The sequence below is a fragment of the Bombina bombina genome, chromosome 4 (genome assembly GCF_027579735.1).
Source record: "Bombina bombina isolate aBomBom1 chromosome 4, aBomBom1.pri, whole genome shotgun sequence".
Classification (NCBI taxonomy): Eukaryota; Metazoa; Chordata; class Amphibia; order Anura; family Bombinatoridae; genus Bombina; species Bombina bombina.
In genome coordinates this window covers 274,038,955-274,062,383 of record NC_069502.1, presented here as the reverse complement: position 1 = coordinate 274,062,383, position 23,429 = coordinate 274,038,955, and the positions used below count along the sequence as shown (strand labels likewise).

Genomic DNA, 23,429 nt, shown 5'->3' with positions numbered 1-23,429 from the left:
CGTTAGGGGAAAAAGCAGCGTTATGGGCCATAACGCTGCTTTTTCACTTATAACGCCAAACTCGTAATCTAGCTGAGTGTTTGAAAATAACTTCCACACTGACAGTGCTACTGCTTAACTGTGGAAACTAGACAGTCTAAACTACTGCAGAAATCTGATCCATGTAGACAGAACATTTTTAACACTTTGACAAGAGGGGAGGCGATCTCGTCTCCATCATGTCTTTCTGGTTCACTGGCTTCCTCAAGAAAACCCTCTTAGAAGAGAAAAGCATTTGTCCAGAGTATGAGACAGATTATCCTCTTAGCAGAGAAAATATTATGCAGTTCAAACAAACTTAGAAGGAACCAATACCATAAGCATGAAGTGTGCTTTAACTAGTTGCTTGCTTAGCTGAACCCACAAGAAATAAAAGGTTATACTTTAAGGCAAATAAAAGTAATAACCCCTGGTCTCCAATCACACTCTAAGTGCCTGCTCTCTGCTTGTCAATATCCTTTTAAAGGATACATGTCCCATATAGTGCTGCAGCTCATCTTATGAAGTGCAGTCTCCCATACCCAGAAGACAAAAGAAACTTATCTTCAGTCTGGCCATCCGGCAGGAGGACAGCTTACATGGTGTGAGAGGACGCTACTCCTCACAGAGACCTGTAGAAAAAAGAAAGAACAGAGTAAACCTACTCTGGCTTTCTATACCATGGGCAGCAAATATGTTAGGAAAACGCAGCAAGGCCCACCTCACAAGTTCCTAACTGCTTTAAAGTCACCACTACCCTACTGAAGAGATTAATGTGGAGTACGGCTAGACCCAAAAAATCTTGCTTGCAGTAAAAGAAATCCAATTTTCTTCAGACACCAAATCTTTACCTCCTCCATTGACAAAGGCAAAGAGAATGACTGGGGTTTGTGGGAAGGGGAATGATACTTAACAGCTTTGCTGTGGTGCTCCTTGCCTCCTCGTGCTGGCCAGGAGTGATATTCCTAACAGTAATTGATGACGTCTTGGACTCACCATATTTTAGGAAAGAAATAGTAATATTTTTTTTTTTAGATTATTTAAAGGGACAGTCTACACCAAAATTTGTATTGTTTTAAAATATAATTATCCCTTTATTACTTATTCCCCTGTTTTGCATAACCAACACTGTTACATATTTATACACTTTTTAACTCTGTTATTACCTTGTATCTAAGCCTCTGCAGAATGCCCCATTATCTCTGTTTTTTTTTTTTTTTTTTAAATATTTTTATTGAGGTTTTAACAGACAAATCACAAGATAAAAAGAAAGTACATCATACACAGTTAGTAAATACAAGAAGTTTCAAGTACTATACAATAGTGAGTGTAAACAGGCAATCCAAAAACAAGAAAATAAGCAATAGTAAAACACTCTGATGTATTATGGTGATTTGCCAATTTAAATGTGAACCTTCTATTGATCTTAGGAGGCCACTCTTGGACCTCATATCTAAGTAGTTTAAGCCAGTTAGAGAAGGTTACCATGAAATAAGGGAGACCGCTTTTGGGCCCCCAAACAAACCTCTTTTTTTTAATAATTAACATGGGTTAGTTATGCACACTTTAAATAGTATGTAAAAAATAAAGATAACATGGTAATGATATATTTATTTATGTAAGAAATAGCCGACTATCCCCTAATTGAATGTAAACCGTAACCATAACTATGAAATAAAAACCTTACATGTGGAACAAGACCTATTTCAAAAACCCCTCTCTAGCCCCAAGGGAGATGATATGGAATCTGGAATATGTAGGTTATATGGGAGTCTAAATATATAGCATGAGTTGTAAGAGAGTGTGTCGTTTTTTGGTGTCAAAGCAGTGCCAGCTCCCTTGACAGCCATTTGAGAATCGGCTAGTAGCTCTACTAATGTTGTGTAAACATCTCATATTTAAAGATGAGAATTAAAGACCTTAAGACTAGAGGAGTGCGATAGACATGGTAACATATAGCCATAACCTAATTATGGAGTATGTTGAGTTCAACTTTCCATGAGATGCATTGGTGGTAGTCACTAAGTGCTAAGTCTATAAACTATGAAGGCCTTATATATTAAGCCACTCATATTGGTGGATTGTAGTGTGCTAATTCCTTGCTCAATAAATTTATAAAGCAAGCTAGACAAATAAAGCTACCCAGACATACATTTACATAGATGTTTATAAAAAGGGGATCCTCAGATGGCGATGAATGTTAGATCGCACCGCCCCGGCCGTAGGCGGTGACCTCCAAAGACTAATAAAAAGGCCCAAGGATCATTTTCTAGGGTAACCATGAAGCAAAATAGGTATTTTAGTAATGCCATATGCTGGTGCTGGGACTCTACATATAGTTCTTCTAAGAAATAAAATATAGTTCTGGTAAAAGCAAGCCCAGAAACAGCGTACCAGCAAACCCAATGTCTCTGACTTTACTATGATCAGTGTACTTAGCTAACATCTCAGAGAGCTCAGTAAAATCAGTGTTGGCTACACAGTATGACCAGCCCATGTGTATTAGATAGTGAGGGATGTTTTACCTAGAGATCAGTGAGGTTATTGCAATGTAAGGCGTATCAATTATAATACCACATGTGTTCAGATGAGAAGATGTAGATGAAGTCTTGGGCTGGCTCTTGATGAGAAATCTAAGTGGTTAAACAACAACATTCCTCAAAAGAGATACCTTCATATGGGAGCAGGGTGACGGTGAGAGGGCAAACATATTTATGCTGGATACTGGCCTAGGACCATAAGGAAGGGCTGCACATTAATATAATACACACACTCAAAGCACTATGATATACTCTATATAATAGAGTGATAGAATCATTCTTAAAATTGGCAAGTGACAAACTGAAAATAAAATGTAAAATTACATGCAAATTATCTAAACAACGAACCCAACACCCCTTAGACCCCTGCTAGGTAACCAAGCATAGCAGTCTTATTGAAAATTGTAAAAACAGTATAAGCATCTAGTAAACAGGTGTTCAGATGGTAAGATAAGATGGAGTATCTCCGTGTTTCAAGTGCTGTTGCTCTCATTAAGTCATAGTTACCGTTCGTTAGCTATTATAGGGAAAGGAAGTCGTGCTTTGGAAAATGTGTCCACAAACTTGGCAGTCTAATGATAATTAGATGAGCAGTGGGTTCCATAACATAACCGCTGCAAATTAGCACTTGCGGTTAATAAGCCTCATCAACCTACCCCTGTCTTCATGATCCGGGCGTTAGCCATGGTATCTGCACAACCCATCGGCTGCTGTTGTGTGTGGAGTACCGACCCTGGCACGCACCACTTAGCTAACAGAAGCGACGCCATCTGAGGTAAGCGTCCTCTGTCAGGCCACCTTCGGCTTCTAAACATTACTAGGTATTGCGGTCTTGGTGTTATCAGCCCAGCCAGGCCGATAACAGAGAGTGGCGTCAGAGGTGGCTGAGACCATGAGTGTGATGCTAGATCGCCACTTCTGTCTTGAGTGTCTGGACCCGGGTTGCTCATGAAGTTTTCTAGCCTTTTCAGGGTTATCTTCTGACCCGCTGCACGACACAGCTGTTCAATAGCTCCAGCACGGCAGTGCATAGTTAGCGCGGGGGATGCTCTTAGCTCTATAGTGTTTTCAACCTCCGGCTCCTCCGCTATGGCTGGCAAAAGTACTAGCCCCACAGGCGTGGGACTCTGAGGAGATAATAGTTCGCCATCCGAGCTAGTCACTGCGCTCCAATCCTCTGGGGCGCTTGTCAGGGCCGGTAAGGTTGCACTCAAAGTGGTAACTTCTGAGGGAGTGTTTGATAGCTTGCAGAGTGCCTCAGAGAATTCCTCTCGATAGCGTAGGAGCAAACAGCTTATTTCGTTTAGGAGGTAAATGGGATCCATAGTAGATATATTGTCCTCAGGGGATAGTCAGCATGCAATAGTCTAGGCATATATTTTTGCAGTGTGTTTGCGGTGTATCACTGCTTAGTAACGACAGGAGTGCAACGGCCTCCCGCCGGGGGGTTGTGGGATGGTAGGCCGCAATCCTTAAGTCGTGCCGGGATGCTGTGTATGGTCTTAGTTCCAAAAATAACGTTATGCAATGAGAGAGCGTTCTATGCTGTGTATCCTGAATCCAAAAAGTATAGGTAATGGAATGATAAAGAAGGAGTTTTACTCATTTTGGAACAGAGAGTTAGAGGAGCTGAAGATTTTGCAGCCTATCATGGCCGCTGCCCGGAAGTTCCCCCCTATCTCTGTTTTTTTGACAGACTTGAAAATTAGCCAATCAGTAATGAGTGACTCATATATAACTCCACGGGAGTGAGCACAATGCACTGAGATAAGAGACGGCCTTCAACAATTTAGAAATCAGAGCTTACCTAGGTTTAGCTTCCAACAAAGAATACCAAGGGAACAAAACAAGTTTGATGACAAAAGTAAATTGGAAAGTTGTCTTCTCCCTTAATAATAGGGAAAGCAGGAGGAAAAAAAATAAAATATATATATATATATATGTGTGTGTGTGTGTGTATATATATATATATATATATATATATATATATATATATATATATATATATATATATATATATGTGTATGTGTGTGTGTAAAAATTATTTGGAATGCTAAACTCTCACACACACACACAAATTTTTTATATATATATATATATATATATATATATTTATATATTTTTATATATATATATATATATATATATATATATATATATATATATATATATAGGTCAGTGAAAAAATAAAGGTTGCAGAAGACGTTGAACACAGCTTAATTTATTTATTCACATGTTGCAGATAAAATACCCATAGATACATGGGTAACAAAGGGTCACAAAAGATAGCATAAACGTGCAGAAACTGCTGCTGACTTGTTTCGCCCGTTAGGGCGTAATCATAGCTACAGATAAAACACCTGCTTGCCTATTTAAGGCAGCAGGGGAAACCTGATAGGTTAAAACTTAACTAGCAAGGAAATGCTAATTAATAGTATACATTTCATATTACATTTAATCATATTAAGCCTCAAAAGTTAATCACAGTGTGGGACTTAAAGGTGTGATAATTTCATTTCTTGGAGAATTAACCAGATGACATTTGCATGTAAAGGCATGCTCACTCAAAGATACATGGATATGCCCATAGGTGCACTTATTACAAATCAACCAGCCTATGTATGTGTGTTTACATGTAGTACGCACATACATGCACATCTTGTGTTTAAGGCTTCACCCACACACACACACACACACATATATATATATATATATATATATATATATATATATATATATATATATATATATATAATATAATAAAATATGTATATGGAACGTTTGCATATGCACATATGCTCCTACTACTTTTAGTTGCTAAGACCTTCCAATATCTATCTGTACACAATACCATACGGTTATACTAAATAAATGTGTGAGTGAGTATTGCACTGTGGACCAATGGGATAAAGTAGAAATTAGGCTAGTGAAATGCGCACTTGTCAAAAGAGGAAAAGTTAAATTAAGTTGGACTAGCAGTGCAGACAGTGTCTTGTTAGAAAACAATTGGACTGTTTGTCTGCAAAAGTGTATAAATCTAAGCGTACATATATCTATTCCATGGTGCACGCGTGCATATGCAGATTCTCATAATTACATATAAAGCACAGAATATAAAAAATTAAAAATGTAAAAGGACCTTAGAAAGGATGGTTGGTGTGAGACGTAGAAATACAGAAAAGCATATATGCTGCATTAGAGAGAGATGCATGGAGCATACAGAGTACACTATTTCCAAAAATTTATTAGATCGTACTCCGAGTTCAGACCTGAGGGGACCCTTGTCTAAAGCTTAAAGATCCAATACATCTCCCTCTTCCGCAGCAAGTTATCGCGATCACCTCCTCTAGGGGGACATACTACCTTTTCTATGGCCTGCCATCTCAGACTGCTAATATCTTTGTTGTGGCAGCGCAGAAAATGTCTGACTATAGGTGTACTATCTTCTCCCGCTTGTGTAGTGGATAAGTGATTGCGGATGCGGACCTTGATCTCATTTGTAGTGAGACCTACATATTGTAGGTGACAAAGTGTACAAGTTAGTAAGTAAACAACGTAGGTGGAAGTGCATTCCAAACAACTGTTAATTGGGAAAGTATCCCCAGTGACTTCAGATTTAAACATATTAGACACCGTAATATACTCACAAACCCGACACTTTTGTCTGCATTTAAAGAGACCCTTGTGTATAAGCCAAGAGCTATTTGGTTTATTTTGCTCCGGCAAAGAAGTGGGTGACAACACATTTGCAAGGGTTTTAGCTCTCCTGTATGAACAGCGCAACCCATCACTGGCACATTTTTCCAATTTGTCATCAGCTGAAAGAAAGTTAAAATGCTTTCTAACAATGTTACAGATCTCTGGGTACTGAGGACTGAATTCAGTAACAAAAGTTACACCTTGAACATCTGTGCCTGAGTTGGGGCGCACTTTCGAGAGTTCTTGAACCAAAGTAGTTCTGTTAATTCTTTGCACTTGTTTCTCTGCTTTGAAAATTACTTGACTAGAATATCCTCTTTGTTTCAATCTATTACTGAGTTCTATAGATTGTTCCTGTAAATTTTGTTCAAGGATTGTACCCTGACAAATTGTCCCTTTGCAACCGCAAAGGGAACATGTTGAGGGTGACAACTGTTGGCGTGCAAGAGCGTGTTGCCGGCTGTTGGTTTCCTATAGATTTTACTGATGATTTTCCCTTGTTCAGTCCCCTCTAAGGAAATGTCAAGAAAATCAATAACATTTTTCTGTAGTACAGATGTAAATTTAATGCCAATGGTATTATCATTTAGATATTCAATAAATTCTGAGAAGTCTGAGTCTCTGCCCAACCAAATCAAAAGAAGGTCATCTATATAACGTCCATAATACTGGACTAGATGCCTTTGGGGGTTACCATCTCCATAGATGTGGGACAGCTCCCACCAACCCATTAAAAGGTTGGCATAGGAGGGGGCAAATTTGTCCCCCATCGCTGTCCCACACCTCTGGAGAACTCCCCTTCAAACTTAAAATAATTGTGTATGAGCAGGTATCCAAGGATCCTCAGAATGTATTGTTAATTCATCAGTAAAATCAGAATAGTGTTTTTTTTAAAAAAAGCAACTGCTTCCAAACCCTCTTTATGGGGAATGGAAGAATATAAGGTGACCACATTAATTGTGGCCCATCGGTACCATCCATAATTCCATTTTATACCTTCGAGTATGTCTATCACGTGTTTAGTATCACTAAGGTAGCTATGTAGTGACATTGCAAAGGGCTGCCAAATACTGTTTATCCACTGTGACACGTTCGGTCAAATAACCTATCCGACTAACTATGGGACATCCCTTAACCTCGTTATGGGACTTGTGTATCTTGGGTAAATGGTGGAAGATGGGTACTATAGGGTGGTCAACACATAAGAACTCAAAAGTTTTGAGGTCAAAGTGCCCACCTTCCAAACCATCATCCAAGATGCTCAATAGTTCACTTATATTCTGTGTTTTATATGTAATTATGAGAATCTGCATATGCACGCGTGCACCTTGGAATAGATATATGTACACAGATGTATACACTTTTGAAGACAAACAGTCCAATTGTTTTCTAACAAGACACTGTCTGCACTGCTAGTCCAACTTAATTTAAAGGGACAGTAAACACTCCATATAGACTTACTTTATTGAAAAGATCTTATCCTGCTGAGTAGTCTTTATCTTTTCAATTTGCTTCCTCAAATAGTATTGTGTCCCATCTACATTTTAAATATTGAATCCAGACCGTTGGTTATGGCCCCCAAACTCAACCCCTATTGATAAATCTAGCTTACCGTAGTTATCCATGACCCTCTTAGATGTGACTCGCAAATCAGTTACTTCTGCAGTTCACGCACTGTTGCGCTTGCATCAGCTGCCGAAATTTGCGCATGCGCAACCTCCAGGGGGAACTAATAATCCGGAACCATCTGTTCACAATTTATTTGTGAACCGCATTTACCACCAGCGCACGAAGGAAAAGAAAAAAAAAGTGTCTGCTGCTGAAAGTGTTCCGTGCACATCCGATTATGAAGATGAATGGAAAAAAAGGTGCGCATCGCATTAACAGTTACGTCGATATGTCATCTTCACTGCATGATTACAGATTGGAACGGATCGTGAGCGAGCAGAGCTTTTGAAAATAAAATATAGACGGGGTGAAGAGAGGAGGAGTTCCCCCCCCTCCCCCTCACACCCCATTAATAATCATTCTGAAATGTACCGACTTCACTCTTTGATCCCCGAATATACCAGCTACGTGTTACGGATCTGTATTTCTATTTACATGATGTGTACCACAGTGAGTAGGGGTCCTGCGAGTCCCCAATTGTTGTTATATATTGTTTAAAATCAATAAAAATTATTCTTAAAAAAAAAAAAAGAGAGGAGGAGTTTAGGGGCCATTTTGGAGTGAAAGATAGAGATGGTAACGATGATGATTCTGACAGCTGATGATGTTATTCACTATTGGGGGTATGTGTAAATTCTTTCATTGGTTATGTTTGAGAACAAATCGACTTGTTAGTGGTGTTTACTGTCCCTTTTAACTTTCCTCTTTTGACAAGTGCGCATTTCACTAGCCTAATTTCTACTTTATTCCATTGGTCCACAGTGCTATACTCTCACACATTTATTTAGTATAACCGTATGGTATTGTTTAGAGATAGATATGGGAAGGTCTTAGCAACTAAAAATGGCCTTAAGTAGGAGCATATGTGCATATGCAAACATTCCATATACATATTTTATTCACACATATATATATATATATATATATATATATATTCAAGGGAAGATGCACTCCAAACATACACGGTCAACTGCCCTGGGTGCAGCAGAACAATACATAAAAATAGAGCGCACTCTAAAGTTCTAAGGGAATTTAATAACCGTGTGCCACTTTTATTAGTGAATGTTTTCGGACCAGCAACAGTCCGTCTTCAGACCAAAAAAGTGTATAAACAGCTAACTTACCCTCCACCAAGCTTATAACACCGTGCAACCGCCGGACTCCACGCTCTCCCTGGTAGACCCGCCCCTAATCATGACGTCATCATCCCGGGCAGTGTGGGCCTCGGCCGTAACAACACTAGAATAAAACATGTGTACCATTAAAACTAAATAATATGTCAGACACAAAACAGTTCTGGTGAAAAAGAGGGAGTTAGTGTGAGTATAATGCAACCACATATAGCATAACCGGACCAGTCTCACGGTTACCATAGTAACCCAATAAACAAAAAAATGTTTGAGGAAACAGCAGCGATTGAGTAACACACCTCCAATCACATGGATGGTCGATATGTGGGAGTGAAGAACACTCAGAAAGCCAATCAGTAAGCATATTTGTCAAAGAAAAACAAAGCAAAAGAAAACACATCCTACGAATCAAGGCTTTGTCACTATCTTATACAGTCTATCTTATCCCAAGCAGAAGTGAAAATAAAGATCATAGAAAAAAGGAACATTGAAAAAATATATATAAAAAAAAATATATATATAAAAATGTATATAAAAAATTCGAACTGCACAATACACGCTGTGCATGAATACATGTCTCACGGTTGCCAAAGCAATCCTCAAATCAATACGAGAGAACATAAGTGTACAATGGACAGCTGCATGTGCAGAGGAATTAAATGCTGTACATTAAACATAACCACCTCGTCATAGTGTATGTACCCATACATTAAATGTAATTCTGTACTGGGCGTACTAAACCAGAAAAAAAATGCCCCACGGTTGCCATAGCAATCCTAAACCATAATCTCAGAGAGCATTGAAAGGTTTTAGACACGTCCTAAACAGAAAAAAAAGAAAGAAAACAATTGTAAATAAACAACTTGAATAAATTAAAGCATTTTGCTATGTCATAACAATAAATCAATGTTAGAAGAATAGCAGTAGAAAAAAACAGCAGTAGAAAAAAAGGAGAAAAAGGAAAAAATAAGTTAAAAAATGAGGAAAGAATAGTAACTAGCTCACATTCCAGCAAATAGAAATAGAGCATGACTCTCAAAAAATTCTCAAACACATCATAAGAAATATTATCAAAATATTATAAAGAATTGGCCGGGACTCTCAGAAATAAGGCATTTTAGAGAAAGGCCTGCCAATCCAAATGGGTATTGAGCCCCTTAATGATTAGAGTTTCCAGATGGTATGTCTACCTTGCCTCTCTTTGTAGTAAAAGCCTGTTGTGGTCGCCCCCTCTTGACATGGGAGGTATATGGTTGATAATTGTGTACTTAAGGTCAGCCATTTTGTGCTGCAATTGTTGTGCCACCGGTTGTTCTGAATCTCCCTTCTTAATCACCATCCTAATGGCAGACCGATGGTTGGCCATACGTGAGCGTAGATCATCAACAGTCTTTCCGACATAAAAATGCCACATGTGCAGTGAAGCAAATATACAATGTGTGTTGTAGTGCATGTGAGACGGTATTTATGTTTATAGACCTTTCTTCTATAGGGATGTGTGAAAGAAGATCCAGTAATCTCCCCTTCTATACCCTATTCGCGGAGCAGGCATATTCAAAAGGGGGGAGTGTTCGATCACTGTTGATCATGTCCCAATGTTTTTTGATTGCAGATGCTATCTCACTTTTAGCACCAGTGTAAGTTGTCACAAACGTCATTTTGTTCTCATTAGACGTTCTTGTTGTGTTAGGGGTTTCCAACAATTGTTGGCATTGGTCACGTAGAAGCTTGCCAGGATATTTCCGTTCTTGAAAGCGAGCCTGCATCTCTGATAATTGCACGTCTATCCCATTTCCTTACACTAAACTGTCTTCTTGACCCACTGCAATCTGGATATCGTTCCCATCACTCTACAGAGACAGCAATTATCAAGGTTACCAATGGCCTACTTACAGCAAAATCCAAAGGCCACTTCTCTCTGCTTATCCTCCTTGACCTGTCTGCAGCCTTTGACACTGTTGACCACCCTCTTCTGTTCCAAACCATCCTGTCAGGATAGGTAAAGTCCAGAGTTAGACCCAAATGCTAGAATGAGGTTAATAACACCCTAGCACAGTGAGTATATACCAGGATCTGACCCTGCGACTGCTGTAGTATAATATACTCACAGTAATAGACTGGAAGATGGCACAGCAGGGTCAGGAGAAGAAACTTTGTGTAGATAGGATTAATCAATAGAGTAATCAGGCAAGCGATGTTCAGCAACGTGTAATCAGGCAGGTAAGGTTAACCAATAGAATAGTCAGGCAAGCAATATCCAGTAACGTGTAATCAGGCAGGTAGGGGTTAACCAGTAGAGTAATCAAGCAAGCAATATCCAGCAACGTGTAATCAGGCAGATAGGGATTAACCAATAGAGTAGTCAGGTAAGCAATGTCCAGCAACTTGTAATCAGGCAGGTATAGGTTAACCAATAGAGTAGTCAGGTAAGCAATGTCCAGCAACGTGTAATCAGGCAGGTATGGGTTAACCAATAGAGTAGTCAGGTAAGCAATGTCCAGCAACGAGTAATCAGGCAGGAAGGGGTTAACCAATAGAGTAGTCAGGTAAGCAGTGTCCAGCAACGTATAATCAGGCAGGTATGGATTAACCAATAGAGTAGTCAGGTAAGCAATGTCCAGCAACGTGTAATCAGGCAGGTATGGGTTAACCAATAGAGTAGTCAGGTAAGCAGTGTCCAGCAACGTGTAATCAGGCAGGTTTGGGTTAACCAATAGAGTAGTCAGGTAAGCAGTGTCCAGCAACGTGTAATCAGGCAGGTATGGGTTAACCAATAGAGAAGTCAGTTAAGCAGTGTCCAGCAACGTGTAATCAGGCAGGTATGGGTTAACCAATAGAGTAGTCAGGTAAGCAGTGTCCAGCAACGTATAATCAGGCAGGTAGGGGTTCAGGGTTCAGAATAAGGAGGCACAGGTTCAGAATAACACAGGTATAACTTGTACTCACTTAGCCAACGAGTGAAAACAAACAGGCACCGATGAGAGGAGACGCCGGAATAAGAAGGCCTCCTGACGTCATCAGAAGTGCCGACAGGAACAGGGTTGCTAAGCAACCAAGAAAGCGCTACCGCGCTGAGACAGAGGCAGAAGAAAGCGATCAGCAGCTGAGCGATCGCGACACATCCAATCCTTCGGCATCTGTGAAACAGCTCTCTCATGGTTCTCTTCCTACCTGACTAACTGTACATTTAGTGTAGCCTTCTCCAGAGCATCCTCTGCCCCGTTACCACTTTCTGTTGGGGTACCTCAAGGCTCTGTCCTTGGTCCCCTTCTCTTTTCAATCTACACATCATCACTAGGTTCCTTAATAAAGTCCCATGGGTTTCAATACCATTTGTATGCCGATGACACCCAAATCTACCTCTCTGCATTTCCTTACTAACCCGTGTCACTAACTTTCTTTCTCACATCTCATCTTGGATGTCCTCTCACTACCTTAAGCTAAATCTCTCCAAAACTGAACTCCTTATTTTTCCCCCTTCTTCTAATGTCTCCACCCCCAAAATTTCTATAACTGTTGATAATTCCATCATTACCCCTACCCCGCACGCCCGATGTCTTGGGGTCACACTTGACTCAGATCTTTCCTTCACTCCTCACATTCAGTCCTTGGCTAAAGCCTGCTGCTTCCGCCTTAAAAACATCGCTAAAATTAGACATTTCCTTACACAAGATACAACCAAGATATTAATCCACTCTCTCATCCTTTCCCGCCTTGAATACTGCAACTCCGTACTCTCTGGTCTACCTAGCTGCTGCATAGATCCTTTACAATCCATTATGAATGCCTCTGCCAGGCTCATCTTCCTTACTCGTCGCTCTTCATCTGCTGCGCCTCTCTGCCCATCCCTTCACTGGCTTCCTCTTGCCTCTAGGATTAAACATAAAATCCTCACCCTGATATATAAAGCTCTCAACTGCACTGCTCCCCCCTACATCTCAGAACTTGTCTCTAGATACTTTCCCTCCCGTCCCCTTCGATCAGCTCAGGATCTCCTCCTCTCCTCCTCTCTTGTTACTTCTTCACATTCCCGTTTACAGGACTTCTCCAGACTGGCCCCCATCTTGTGGAATTCCCTGCCTCGCTCCATAAGACTCTCCCCTAGTTTTAACAGCTTCAAGCACTCCCTAAAAACTCTACTATTCAGGGATGCATACAACCAACACTAACCTTTCCTAACTCCATTGCTTTCCCACTAAACCCCTTAGAATGTAAGCCTTTGGGCCCAGCTGTTTACATATCGCTTCATAAGAGCCAACTACAACAGTGAACCTCTTGGCAGGGCCCTCTACCCACTTGACCCCTACAAAAGCTATCCTGTACACCGACTATGTTTACAGCGCTGTGAAATCTGTTGGCGCTCTACAAATACCTGATGATAATAATAATAATAATAATAATAATAATTGGACACTCTTGTTTGATTCCTCTGTATTATTTCTCAATACCCTTTGGAGTTGAGACTTTGGTAATGCTTTCTTTAAAGCTGTGGAAGGAAGGAATCCACAAATGTGGCAATAGGTTGTTGGAGTGACCCTATTGCAGAAACTATCGGTCTCCCTGGAGGTTTATGAAGTTGTTTGTGAATCTTGGGTAAGGTGATCGAACACTCCCCCTTTTGAATATGCCTGCTCTGCGAATAGGGTATAGAAGGGCAAGGTCCTTAAGAGACTTCTTGGTTCAGACTGATCCACAAAAATGCTACAAGAAACCAACGTGGTTGGATACCACAAAACCTGGTGTGTATCGATGCCTAGGTTGTACCACTTGTGGAGGCCTGTTTACTGGATCTTCTTTCACACATCCCTATAGAAGAAAGGTCTATAAACATAAATACCGGCTCACATGCACTGCAACACACATTGTGTATTTGCTTCACTGCACATGTGGCCTTTTTTATGTCGAAAGACTGTTGATGATCTCCGCACACATATGGCCAACCATCGGTCTGCCATTAGGATGGCGATTAAGAAGGGAGATTCAGAACAACCGGTGGCACGTCATTTTCAACAATTGCAGCACAAAATGACTGAACTGAAGTACTCAATTATCGACCATATACCTCCCATGTCGAGAGGGGGCAACCGCAACAGGCTTTTACTACAAAAAGAAGCGAGGTGGACATACCATCTGGAAACTCTAAACCCTAAGGGGCTCAATACCCATTTGGATTGGCAGGCTTTTCTCTACAATGCCTTATTTCTGAGAGTCCCGGCCAATTCTTTATAATATTTTGATATTTCTTATGATGTGTTTGAGAATTTTTTGAGAGTCATGCTCTATTTCTATTTGCTGGAATGTGAGCTAGTTACTATTCTTTCCTTATTTTATACCTTATTTTTTCCTTTTTCTCCTTTTTTTTCTACTGCTGTTTTTTTCTACTGCTATTCTTCTAACATTGATTTATTGTTATGACATAGCAAAATGCTTTAATTTATTCAAGTTGTTTATTTACAATTGTTTTCTTTCTTTTTTTCTGTTTAGGACGTGTCTAAAACCTTTCAATGCTCTCTGAGATTATGGTTTAGGATTGCTATGGCAACCGTGGGGCATTTTTTTCTGGTTTAGTACGCCCAGTACAGAATTACATTTAATGTTTGGGTACATACACTATGACAAGGTGGTTATGTTTAATGTATTTAATTATGTGCTGTCCATTGTACACTTATGTTCTCTCGTATTGATTTGAGGATTGCTTTGGCAACCGTGAGACATATGTATTCATGCACAGCGTGTATTGTGCAGTTCTATATATATAAAAAATTATATAAAAAATTCTATGTTTTTTATATATATTTTTTTATATATATATTTTCAATGTTCATTTTTTCTATGATCTTTATTTTCACTTCTGCTTGGGATAAGATAGACTGTATAAGATAGTGACAAAGCCTTGATTCGTAGGATGTGTTTTCTTTTGCTTTGTTTTTTTTTTTTTTACGAATTTGCTTACTGATTGGCTTTGCGAGTGTTCTTCACTCCCACATATCGACCGGCCATGTGATTGGAGGTGTGTTACTCAATCGCTGCTGTTTCCTCAAAAGTTTTTTGTTTATTGGATTACTATGGTAACCGTGAGACTGGTCCGGTTATGCTATGTGTAGTTGCATTATACTCACACTAACTCCCCCTTTTTCACCTGTACTGTTTTGTGTCTGACATATTATTTAGTTTTAATGGTACACATGGTTTATTCTAGTGTTGTTACGGCTGAGGCCCACACTGCCCGAGATGATGACGTCACGATTAGGGGCGGGTCTACCCGGGAGAGTGTGGGGTCCGGCTGTTGCACGGTGTTATAAGCTTGGTGGAGGGTAAGTTGAGCTGTTTATACACTTTTTTGGTCTGAAGACGGACTGTTGCTGGTCCGAAAACATTCACTAATAAAAGTGGCACACTGTTATTAAATTCCCTTTGGAGTGCGCTCTATTTTGTATGTATGTATGTATATGTGTATGTGTGTGTGTATGTGTATGTGTGTGTATGTGTATATATATATATATATATATATATGTGTGTATATGTATGTGTGTATATAATATATATATATATATATATATATATATATATATATATATTATTAGACAAAGTTACTATTCAGTGTGGCGGTTGCCAGGAGAGCACCCGAAATTGCCATGGAAGAGAAGGAACAACCCTAAAATCCAGCAGTGTGACTAAACAGATATGATTTCTTACTACCAACTAATCGACCACCAACTAATCGATAATGAGAATCGTTGACAACGATTTTCATTATCGATTATTAGCGATTTTATCGATTAGTTGTTTCAGCCCTACGTGGTGCATGGACCCTCACAGCATATGTGCATATGCCTCTGAAAAACCATAACTTTTACTAAGAAGGATTTTTGCTGATGGAAGTTTCAAAAATGTTTCTATTTAAAATTGAATTGCAACCATGTACATTTCAATATTGAGCTGTTCATCATTTAAAAAATTTGTTCGGAACACCATTGGCTTTGTAGTAGCTACTTTGGTAAATGTTTACTATATACAGTATATTTTTTGTAGATATGCAAACTTTACATGCAGTATATACTTGCAGGGAAGTTGTGTTGAACTGTGCTTTTTTTCCATTGAATTAGAGAAATATGTGATGGTTAATTGTATTAATACAATTCATATTCAGCTAGATAGCGAGTTGAGTGTTATGAGTCAAATAGCAGCATTGTGGCCCATGACGCATCATTTTCCTTAACGCAGCCATTACAAGTCTTGTCAGTATAGCTGTACCGCAAGCCTTTTAGCCTGTAACGCAACATCAGTACTGCACTCGTAAAAATGAAGTTTTTTAATGGGATTCCCATAGCACTGGTATTATGAGTTTTGCGTTCTGGCTAAAAAAACCTGCGTTACAGCCTAAAATGACAAGATCCGGAACGCCATCTTAAGTCTGTAGTTATGAGTTTTACGCTACAAATCTGTAACTTAAAACTCATAACTAAAAAGTATACTAACACCCATAAACTACCTATTAACCCCAAAACCGAGGCCCTCCCACATCGCAAACACTATATTAAATGTATTAAACCCTAATCTGCCGCTCCCGACATCCCCGCCACTAATAAAATGTATTAACCCCTATTCCGCCACTCCCCGACATTGTCACCACTATGCTAAAGTTATTAACCCCTAAACCGCCGCTCTCCCGCATCACAAACACTATTTAAATATTATTGACCCCTAATCTGCCGTCTGCCCACATCGCCCCCCTATACTAAAGTTATTAAGCCCTACAGCGCCGCCACTATAATAAACCTATTAACCCCTGAACTGCAAGCCCCACCACAACGAAATATACTAAACTAAACTTTTAACCCCTAAACCGAAAGCCCCCCACATTGAAATAAACTAAATTAAACTATTCACCCCTAAACCTAACGCTCCCCTAACTTTATATTAAAATTACAATTTCCCTATCTTAAATTAAATAAAAATGTACCTGTCAAATTAAAAAGACTACGTTTAAACTACTATAATTATTAAACTAAAATTAAACTAACTACCAATTAAATAAAACTAAACTACACATTAAAAAATCCTAACACTACTCTAAAAATGTACAAAGTATCTAATTACAAAAACAAAAAAATACTAAGACTAAATTACGGAAAATAACAAATGAAATTATCCAAAATAAAAAAGATTTACACCTAATCTATTAGCCCTATCAAAATAAAAAAGCCCACCCAAAATAAAAAAAGCCTAGCCTACAATATACTACCATTGGACCTTAAAAGGGCCTTTTGTGGGGCATTGCCCCAAAGATATCAGCTCTTTTTACCTGTAAAAAAATACACAAAGACCCCTAACAGTAAAACCCACCACCCAACCAACCCCCCAAAATAAAAAACCTAAGCTACCCATTGTCCTTAAAAGGGGATTTAGCTCTTTTACTGCCCAAACCCTAAACTAAAAAAAAAAAAAAAACACCCCAAAAAAAACTTAAAAAAAGCCTAACCCTAATTCCCGACGATCCACTAACAGTTTTTGAAGTCCCGCTTGAACAATCTTGATCCCGGAGTTGAAGTCATCATCCAGACAGCCTCTTCAATCTTTATCCAGGAAGCATCTTGATCCCGGAGACGCGGAGCGGGTCCATACTGAAGACATCCGGCGCAGAGCATCCTCTTCATATGGTCGCCGCCATACACTGAATCTTCAATGCAAGGGACGCGATTCAAGATGGCGTCCCTTGTATTCCTTTTGGCTGAAAATTTTGAATCAGCCAATAGGAATTAGGGCTGCTAAAATCCTATTGGCTATTCAAATCAGTCAATAGGATTTAAGCAGCTCTCATTCTATTGACTAATTCAAATTGGCTAATAGAATGAGAGCTGCTTAAATCCTATTAGGGTTACGTTAGGGTTAGTTTAATTTAGATTTTTGCGATGTGGGGGGCTGGTGGTTAAGGGGTTAATAGGTTTATTTAGTGGTAGGGATGTGGGAGGCCAGATGTTTACGGGTTAAAAACTTTAGTTGCGGCGATGTCGAGGAGCAGCGGAATAGGGGTTAATAACTTTAATATAGTGGCGGCAATATCGGGAGCAGCAGATTAGGGGTTAATAGATTTATTTAGGTGGCGGCGATATCGGGGAGGCGGCAGATTATGGGTTAATAACATTATGTAGGTGGCGGCGATGTCGGTGGGGGGCAGATTAGGGGTGTTTAGACGTGGGGTTTATGTTAGGTTTAAACGTTAGTTTTCTTTCCCCATGAACGTCAATGGGGCTGCGTTACGGAGCTTTTCATTCCGCAACTGCAGGTGTTTTTTCTGACACCTTCTCCCCATTGATGTCTATGGGGGAAGCGTACATGAGCACGTCACAACAGCGCTTGATTTTGGTGCGGTATGGAGCTCAACACAGCCATATCGCCCGCACAAGCCATTTTTTTAAAACTTGTAATGGCTGGCAGCGCTATAGGGGGTTTAATAACGCAACTTTTTTTGCATTCTTTACTTTCCCTATAGCGCTCAAAACTCGTAATCTAGGTGATTGTGAGGGTTGGCATTTGTAACAGAATCTTCTGTTACTTTTGTACTTGGAGAGGAATGCAGACCAGCCTTCACCCCACCGACTATGGACCCTGGAGGGGATTCTATGATTTGGGAGGCGGGTGTCCAGGATATATTTGGAGTACTTTTACTCTGGATTAAAGTTTACCCCGTTTCCATGAATTCCCAGAGACTCTGAGAACTGAAGATTCCTGTGATTTGAGTATAAGGTGACAGCCCAATCCAGCATTGTCTGCTGTAACCACCCCCCCCCAGACTCAGAATGTTTGAGCTTATTGCAACCTCCTGCTCTAATGCTGAGACCTCCTGCTGTTATGTGTCTGTATATCTAGTCTAGGTGTGAGACACAGAGCAGGAGATTACACACAGCACAGACAATCTAATGCTGAGACCTCCTGCTGTTATGTGTATGTATATCTAGTCTAGGTGTGAAGTGTCTTTCTGTTATTGTGTGAGTCATCCATTGTCCTATTGTAAGTTAGGATGTGATTAGATTCTTGTTTAATTAATCATTGCCTGATGTTTGTCTCATTGTATAATGTTTGGTTCTACTGATTATGTGCTAACTACCCCCCTTTGTTGGAAATGTATAAAAGCTGTGTTTTCTGTGCAATAAAGCAGTTCCTATTTTGACCCTCAAGCATTCAGTCTTGGCTAATGTTCTTGGCGGTAGCTATAACAACTTGCAGCGGCTGTTATTCTAATAGCGGCAGTATCCAGTGGAGGTTCATGGGTATACGTTTGGTGGGAGGAAGCTGACTTTAGCGGGTATACCCAATCTGGGGTACTGAGACCCGCTACAGCATTCTATTAGAAACATGTGAGTCAGACATACCATTTTATAGAACTTTTTTTTTTTTCTGCTAAAATTCATGTTCATGACCACTTTCCTATTGTCCTTTATAGGTGCTGTATTTAAATGGAATTTAAAGTATTTTAAAAATGTATGCATTATATATCTGCCATCAAATGGACATAAAACACCTTGTATATTTAATTTATCGTAAGACTGCAAAAAAGTCTTCTAGTTGAGAATAAAACGTTCAGAATACATTAGATTTCTAGATTCACAATGGCCAAACACACCTACCATTTGCCATATTTGTCAGCCAGTTACAGGAATAGACCAGAGATAAAAGAAAAAACATAAATAAATACATTTTCTTTTTTAATTGCTCTAATTATTGGCTATTGTGCACAGGCAGATAGATAAGGATACAATTATGCATAGAGAGGTAGATAAGAATATGAGGTCTGCTATTTATAAAGGTATTGCATGTTCTTGGTGTTTACATCAGCAAAACAATTATAGAGCTGCAACAACTAATCAATATAATCGATAATAATCGATTATGAAAATAGTTGTTGACGATCAATAGGATATTCGTTGATTGCATGCACATCTGACGCTGATGCTCTAAAACCTCTTTCCTCCGGTGGATCAATAATTGGATACCAGGTTATCATCAAGAACCCCAGGAGGCTTATATAAACTAACTGGTTATAGCAAATAAGGTGATTTTATTGCTGCACCAATATTCCTGAAGAAACAAAAGACCACACATCGACTATGGGGGAAGGCATCTGCGCCATAATACAGACTCTATTTGCTGAATATGAGCAACAGATCCTCAACAGGTTTGATGACCTACTATCAAAGATCGAAATGGCGCGCATAACAGGGGAACCTATCTTGGCTGCTGAGGAGGGAGAGGTTGATATCAGTGATAAACCTGGAAATACCCAGCTAGGTGCTGGGGACTCTTACATGTTGCAGGATCTCCTTACAGTGGAGCAACTACCATGTGGTTCTGTCTGGGAAGTCCCGGTGCTGCCAGATCGCAATATGCTGAACCCTGTGAAATGCGCTTGGGAGCCTGGAGGGCTTCTCCCTGGTGGCGACAATATGGTGGGTCCTACCGAAAATGGCGACTGGAGGTGTCAGAGGATCACTGTCGCAGAGCCAAGGGCGAGAGGGAGAATGACCGGCCTCCGTGAGTGTGGCCCTGACGATGTGAGCAGAGCGCTGCCGGCCTCATCCCGCTGTACCGCATTGGAAATCTGTATGATTCTGGGCCTTCAGAGGAGCGGCTCAGGGGTCCTATCTAAGGACATGATCTTTCACATGGTAACACGGAAGTGGGAGAATATCTGGCTAGCTGGGGCTATCACAAAAACCGGAGTTGGGTGACAATTTTTATTACAGTAGGGATAACTAAGCGCTCATAATACTATCTTGTTTGTTGGTTGCGCTCTTACTTGTAATTCAGCTCCTAGACTCAGATTTAGCTACCGCTGTACCCAAAATCTGCATTTATGATGATAATTTTCTGAGACTGTGCAGACACTGGGCCTGAATCCTCTGGATGTACCTTTTGGGTGCAGAATAAAAGAGGACTTGCCACTAATTGTCCTTAGCACACCAGACTAAGGGATGAAAAATGCCAATTATATGCAAAGTTGCATTAGCACCCATATAGACTAAATACCGTGCAGCAAAACCCTGTTTTATTGTGTGTAGTTATAACGAGGACTTATTGGTAATTGTTATGAATGTTAAGATATCTAAGTATTTTACTGCCTTTATATATCCCCTGCAATATCCTCTTTCACATCACTAAGTGTTCCTTCCCTTTAGTATATCCTTCACATTAGGTATTTATCCACTTCTCATTTATAGGCTGCCTCTGAGTATATATGCTAAAGTTAAATGCAATCTTATTGGCAGGTGTGGGCATGGATACTGTGGAGTGATGTCTGAGTATTTATTTACTGCATGTTAAGTGTTACATTGACAGCCCGCTTCTCAGGTGTATGCCTTTACATGCCATGGTGCATATTACTATAAGGAATCTGAACACTTCATGCATGCTTCTGCCTGCATTATAATGGGCCCTCTGGATTCTTGAGTTCCTAGTATCCTATGTTACATTATTGCCTGTATGCTCTGAAATCCTCCTTGTTTATTTGGCTATCTATGGATCTAAATATGTAACTGTTATGTTTCTTGTACTTGTAAAATCACCATTGTCTGCCTCTTGATCTTCCCTAATCTTATTTCTACTTATATATCGTGAACAAGTCTATTCCCCTCACATCATTGCAGCCCCCTCCTGATAATATGTGTTGTTGGGGAAGAGAGTGTTTACTTGCAGATATTACTTGGGCAGCATGGTCTCTTTAAAGAATGGGACCCCATTACTTGTCTTGGTTCCGCCCCCTCCCTCTTCCCCTCCTTTCTCCCTCCTCCCCCCCTTTTTTTCTCCCTCCCCCCCTTTCCCCCCTTCCCCCTCTCCCCCTCTCCTCTCCCATCCCCCTCCCTCCCCTCCCTCCCTTTCTGCCCTCTTCCCTTTTCCCTCTCCCCTTTTCCCCCTCCCTCTTGTCCCCCCTTTCCCAATCGTAGGCCTTGATTGGGCCTGTGCTTTCTAAAAGCCCTCTGAGTAGTACGCTTAATTCATAGAGGTCCAAAAGTGCCTTCAGCTATCTTTGAGGGAAAAGAGGGCGATTTTGAGTTTGCTCCCCAACTTTTGTTTATTTGATGTATACTTCAACTTGAGAACACTTTGTGAATTTTGATAAGAGGTTTGTCTCTACATATGTTCTTTTACATTTGTATATATCCACAATACTTGTCTTATTATATGCTATGTATCACGTCCCTGTGGGGGCAAACTGTTTCTGTGTATCTGTAAGTGTAAATTCCCTCAATAAAAAAATATTTAATAAAAAAAAATAAAAAAATAAAATAGTTGTTGACGAATCTCATTATCGATTAGTTGGTCTGCGATTAGTTGACTCAGATGAACTCCTGCCCATAGTATTGTGTTTAATGGTTATGTCCTTAGCCTAAAGGACAGTATAAGTTTATTTTAAGTTAAGTTTACAACTACTCCTGGCTTATGTGCAACCCTGAATAATAGGAATCATTAATTGAATTGTTTATATTAAACAGACATCCTAACCTGCAAAAACTAATTTCAGGGAAGTGGCTTCACCTGCTACTGTGTCGCCGCCAACCCCCCCTCTTCCCAGTTATATATTGGACACCTTGAAGCCCTAAATAAGATATAGACTTATCATTAAAGTAGCTTCCCACTAAAGTCACCTTAAAAAAGTGGATTTATTGCACAACCACATACAACAAACCCATAATACTCAAATGTTTAAACACTTGAAAGTGCTGCAGCATAGCTGTAAAAGGCTGACTAGAAAATATCACCTGCACATCTCTATGTAAAAAAGAAAGATATTTTACCTCAAAAGTTTCTCAGTAGCCACATCTTATTGTAAAGGACTTCTAAGCAACAAATCAGTATGTCTGTCAAGGGACAGCGGAAGGAGCGAGCATTTGTGCACACATCTTATTTCCCCATTCAGTGAAAGGAAGTTTACTATGAAATCTCATGAGATTTAAGTCAAATCTCATGAGATCACAGTAAAAGAGTTCATGACCTCAGCACTTTTGATGCTGATTGGCTGCTGTTCATTTCTTTATTTTTTTATTTTTTTTTACCTGCAGCTGAGCAGCAGCAGAATATACCTTTTTACACAGAACTTACTCTGCTGAGCTGAGGAAATTGTGAGGTTTAAATATCTTCCTTTTTTACATAGAGATGCTCAGGTGATATTTTCCTGTCAGCTTTTTACAGTTATACTGCATCAGATTCAAGTGATTTAGCATATGAGTATTATGTCCCTTTAAATATTTTAGAATACGAAGTTTAATTACGTGCAGTAAATAAGGTAGTATTTGTGTTTTATTTTATTAACATCAGTGGGGGCTTTTTGTTTACTGATACATGTTTGAGGGTTCTATAACGTCCCAGCAACTAAAGG

General features: G+C 39.7%; 1 protein-coding gene across 2 annotated transcripts in view; it reads left to right on the top strand.

Moving 5' to 3' along the window:
* Positions 1-23,429, top strand: part of SERPINE2 (serpin family E member 2) — a 212,129-nt gene that overhangs the window by 76,548 nt on the left and 112,152 nt on the right. Inside the window, exon 1 of one of the 2 annotated variants that reach the window (XM_053709969.1) lies at positions 15,286-15,369. The exons of the other annotated variant lie outside the window; for it this stretch is intronic. The gene's annotated coding sequence lies outside the window, so the exon portion shown is untranslated. Of the gene's footprint in view, positions 1-15,285; positions 15,370-23,429 lie in introns of those variants that run through there. 2 annotated transcript variants of the gene reach the window in all.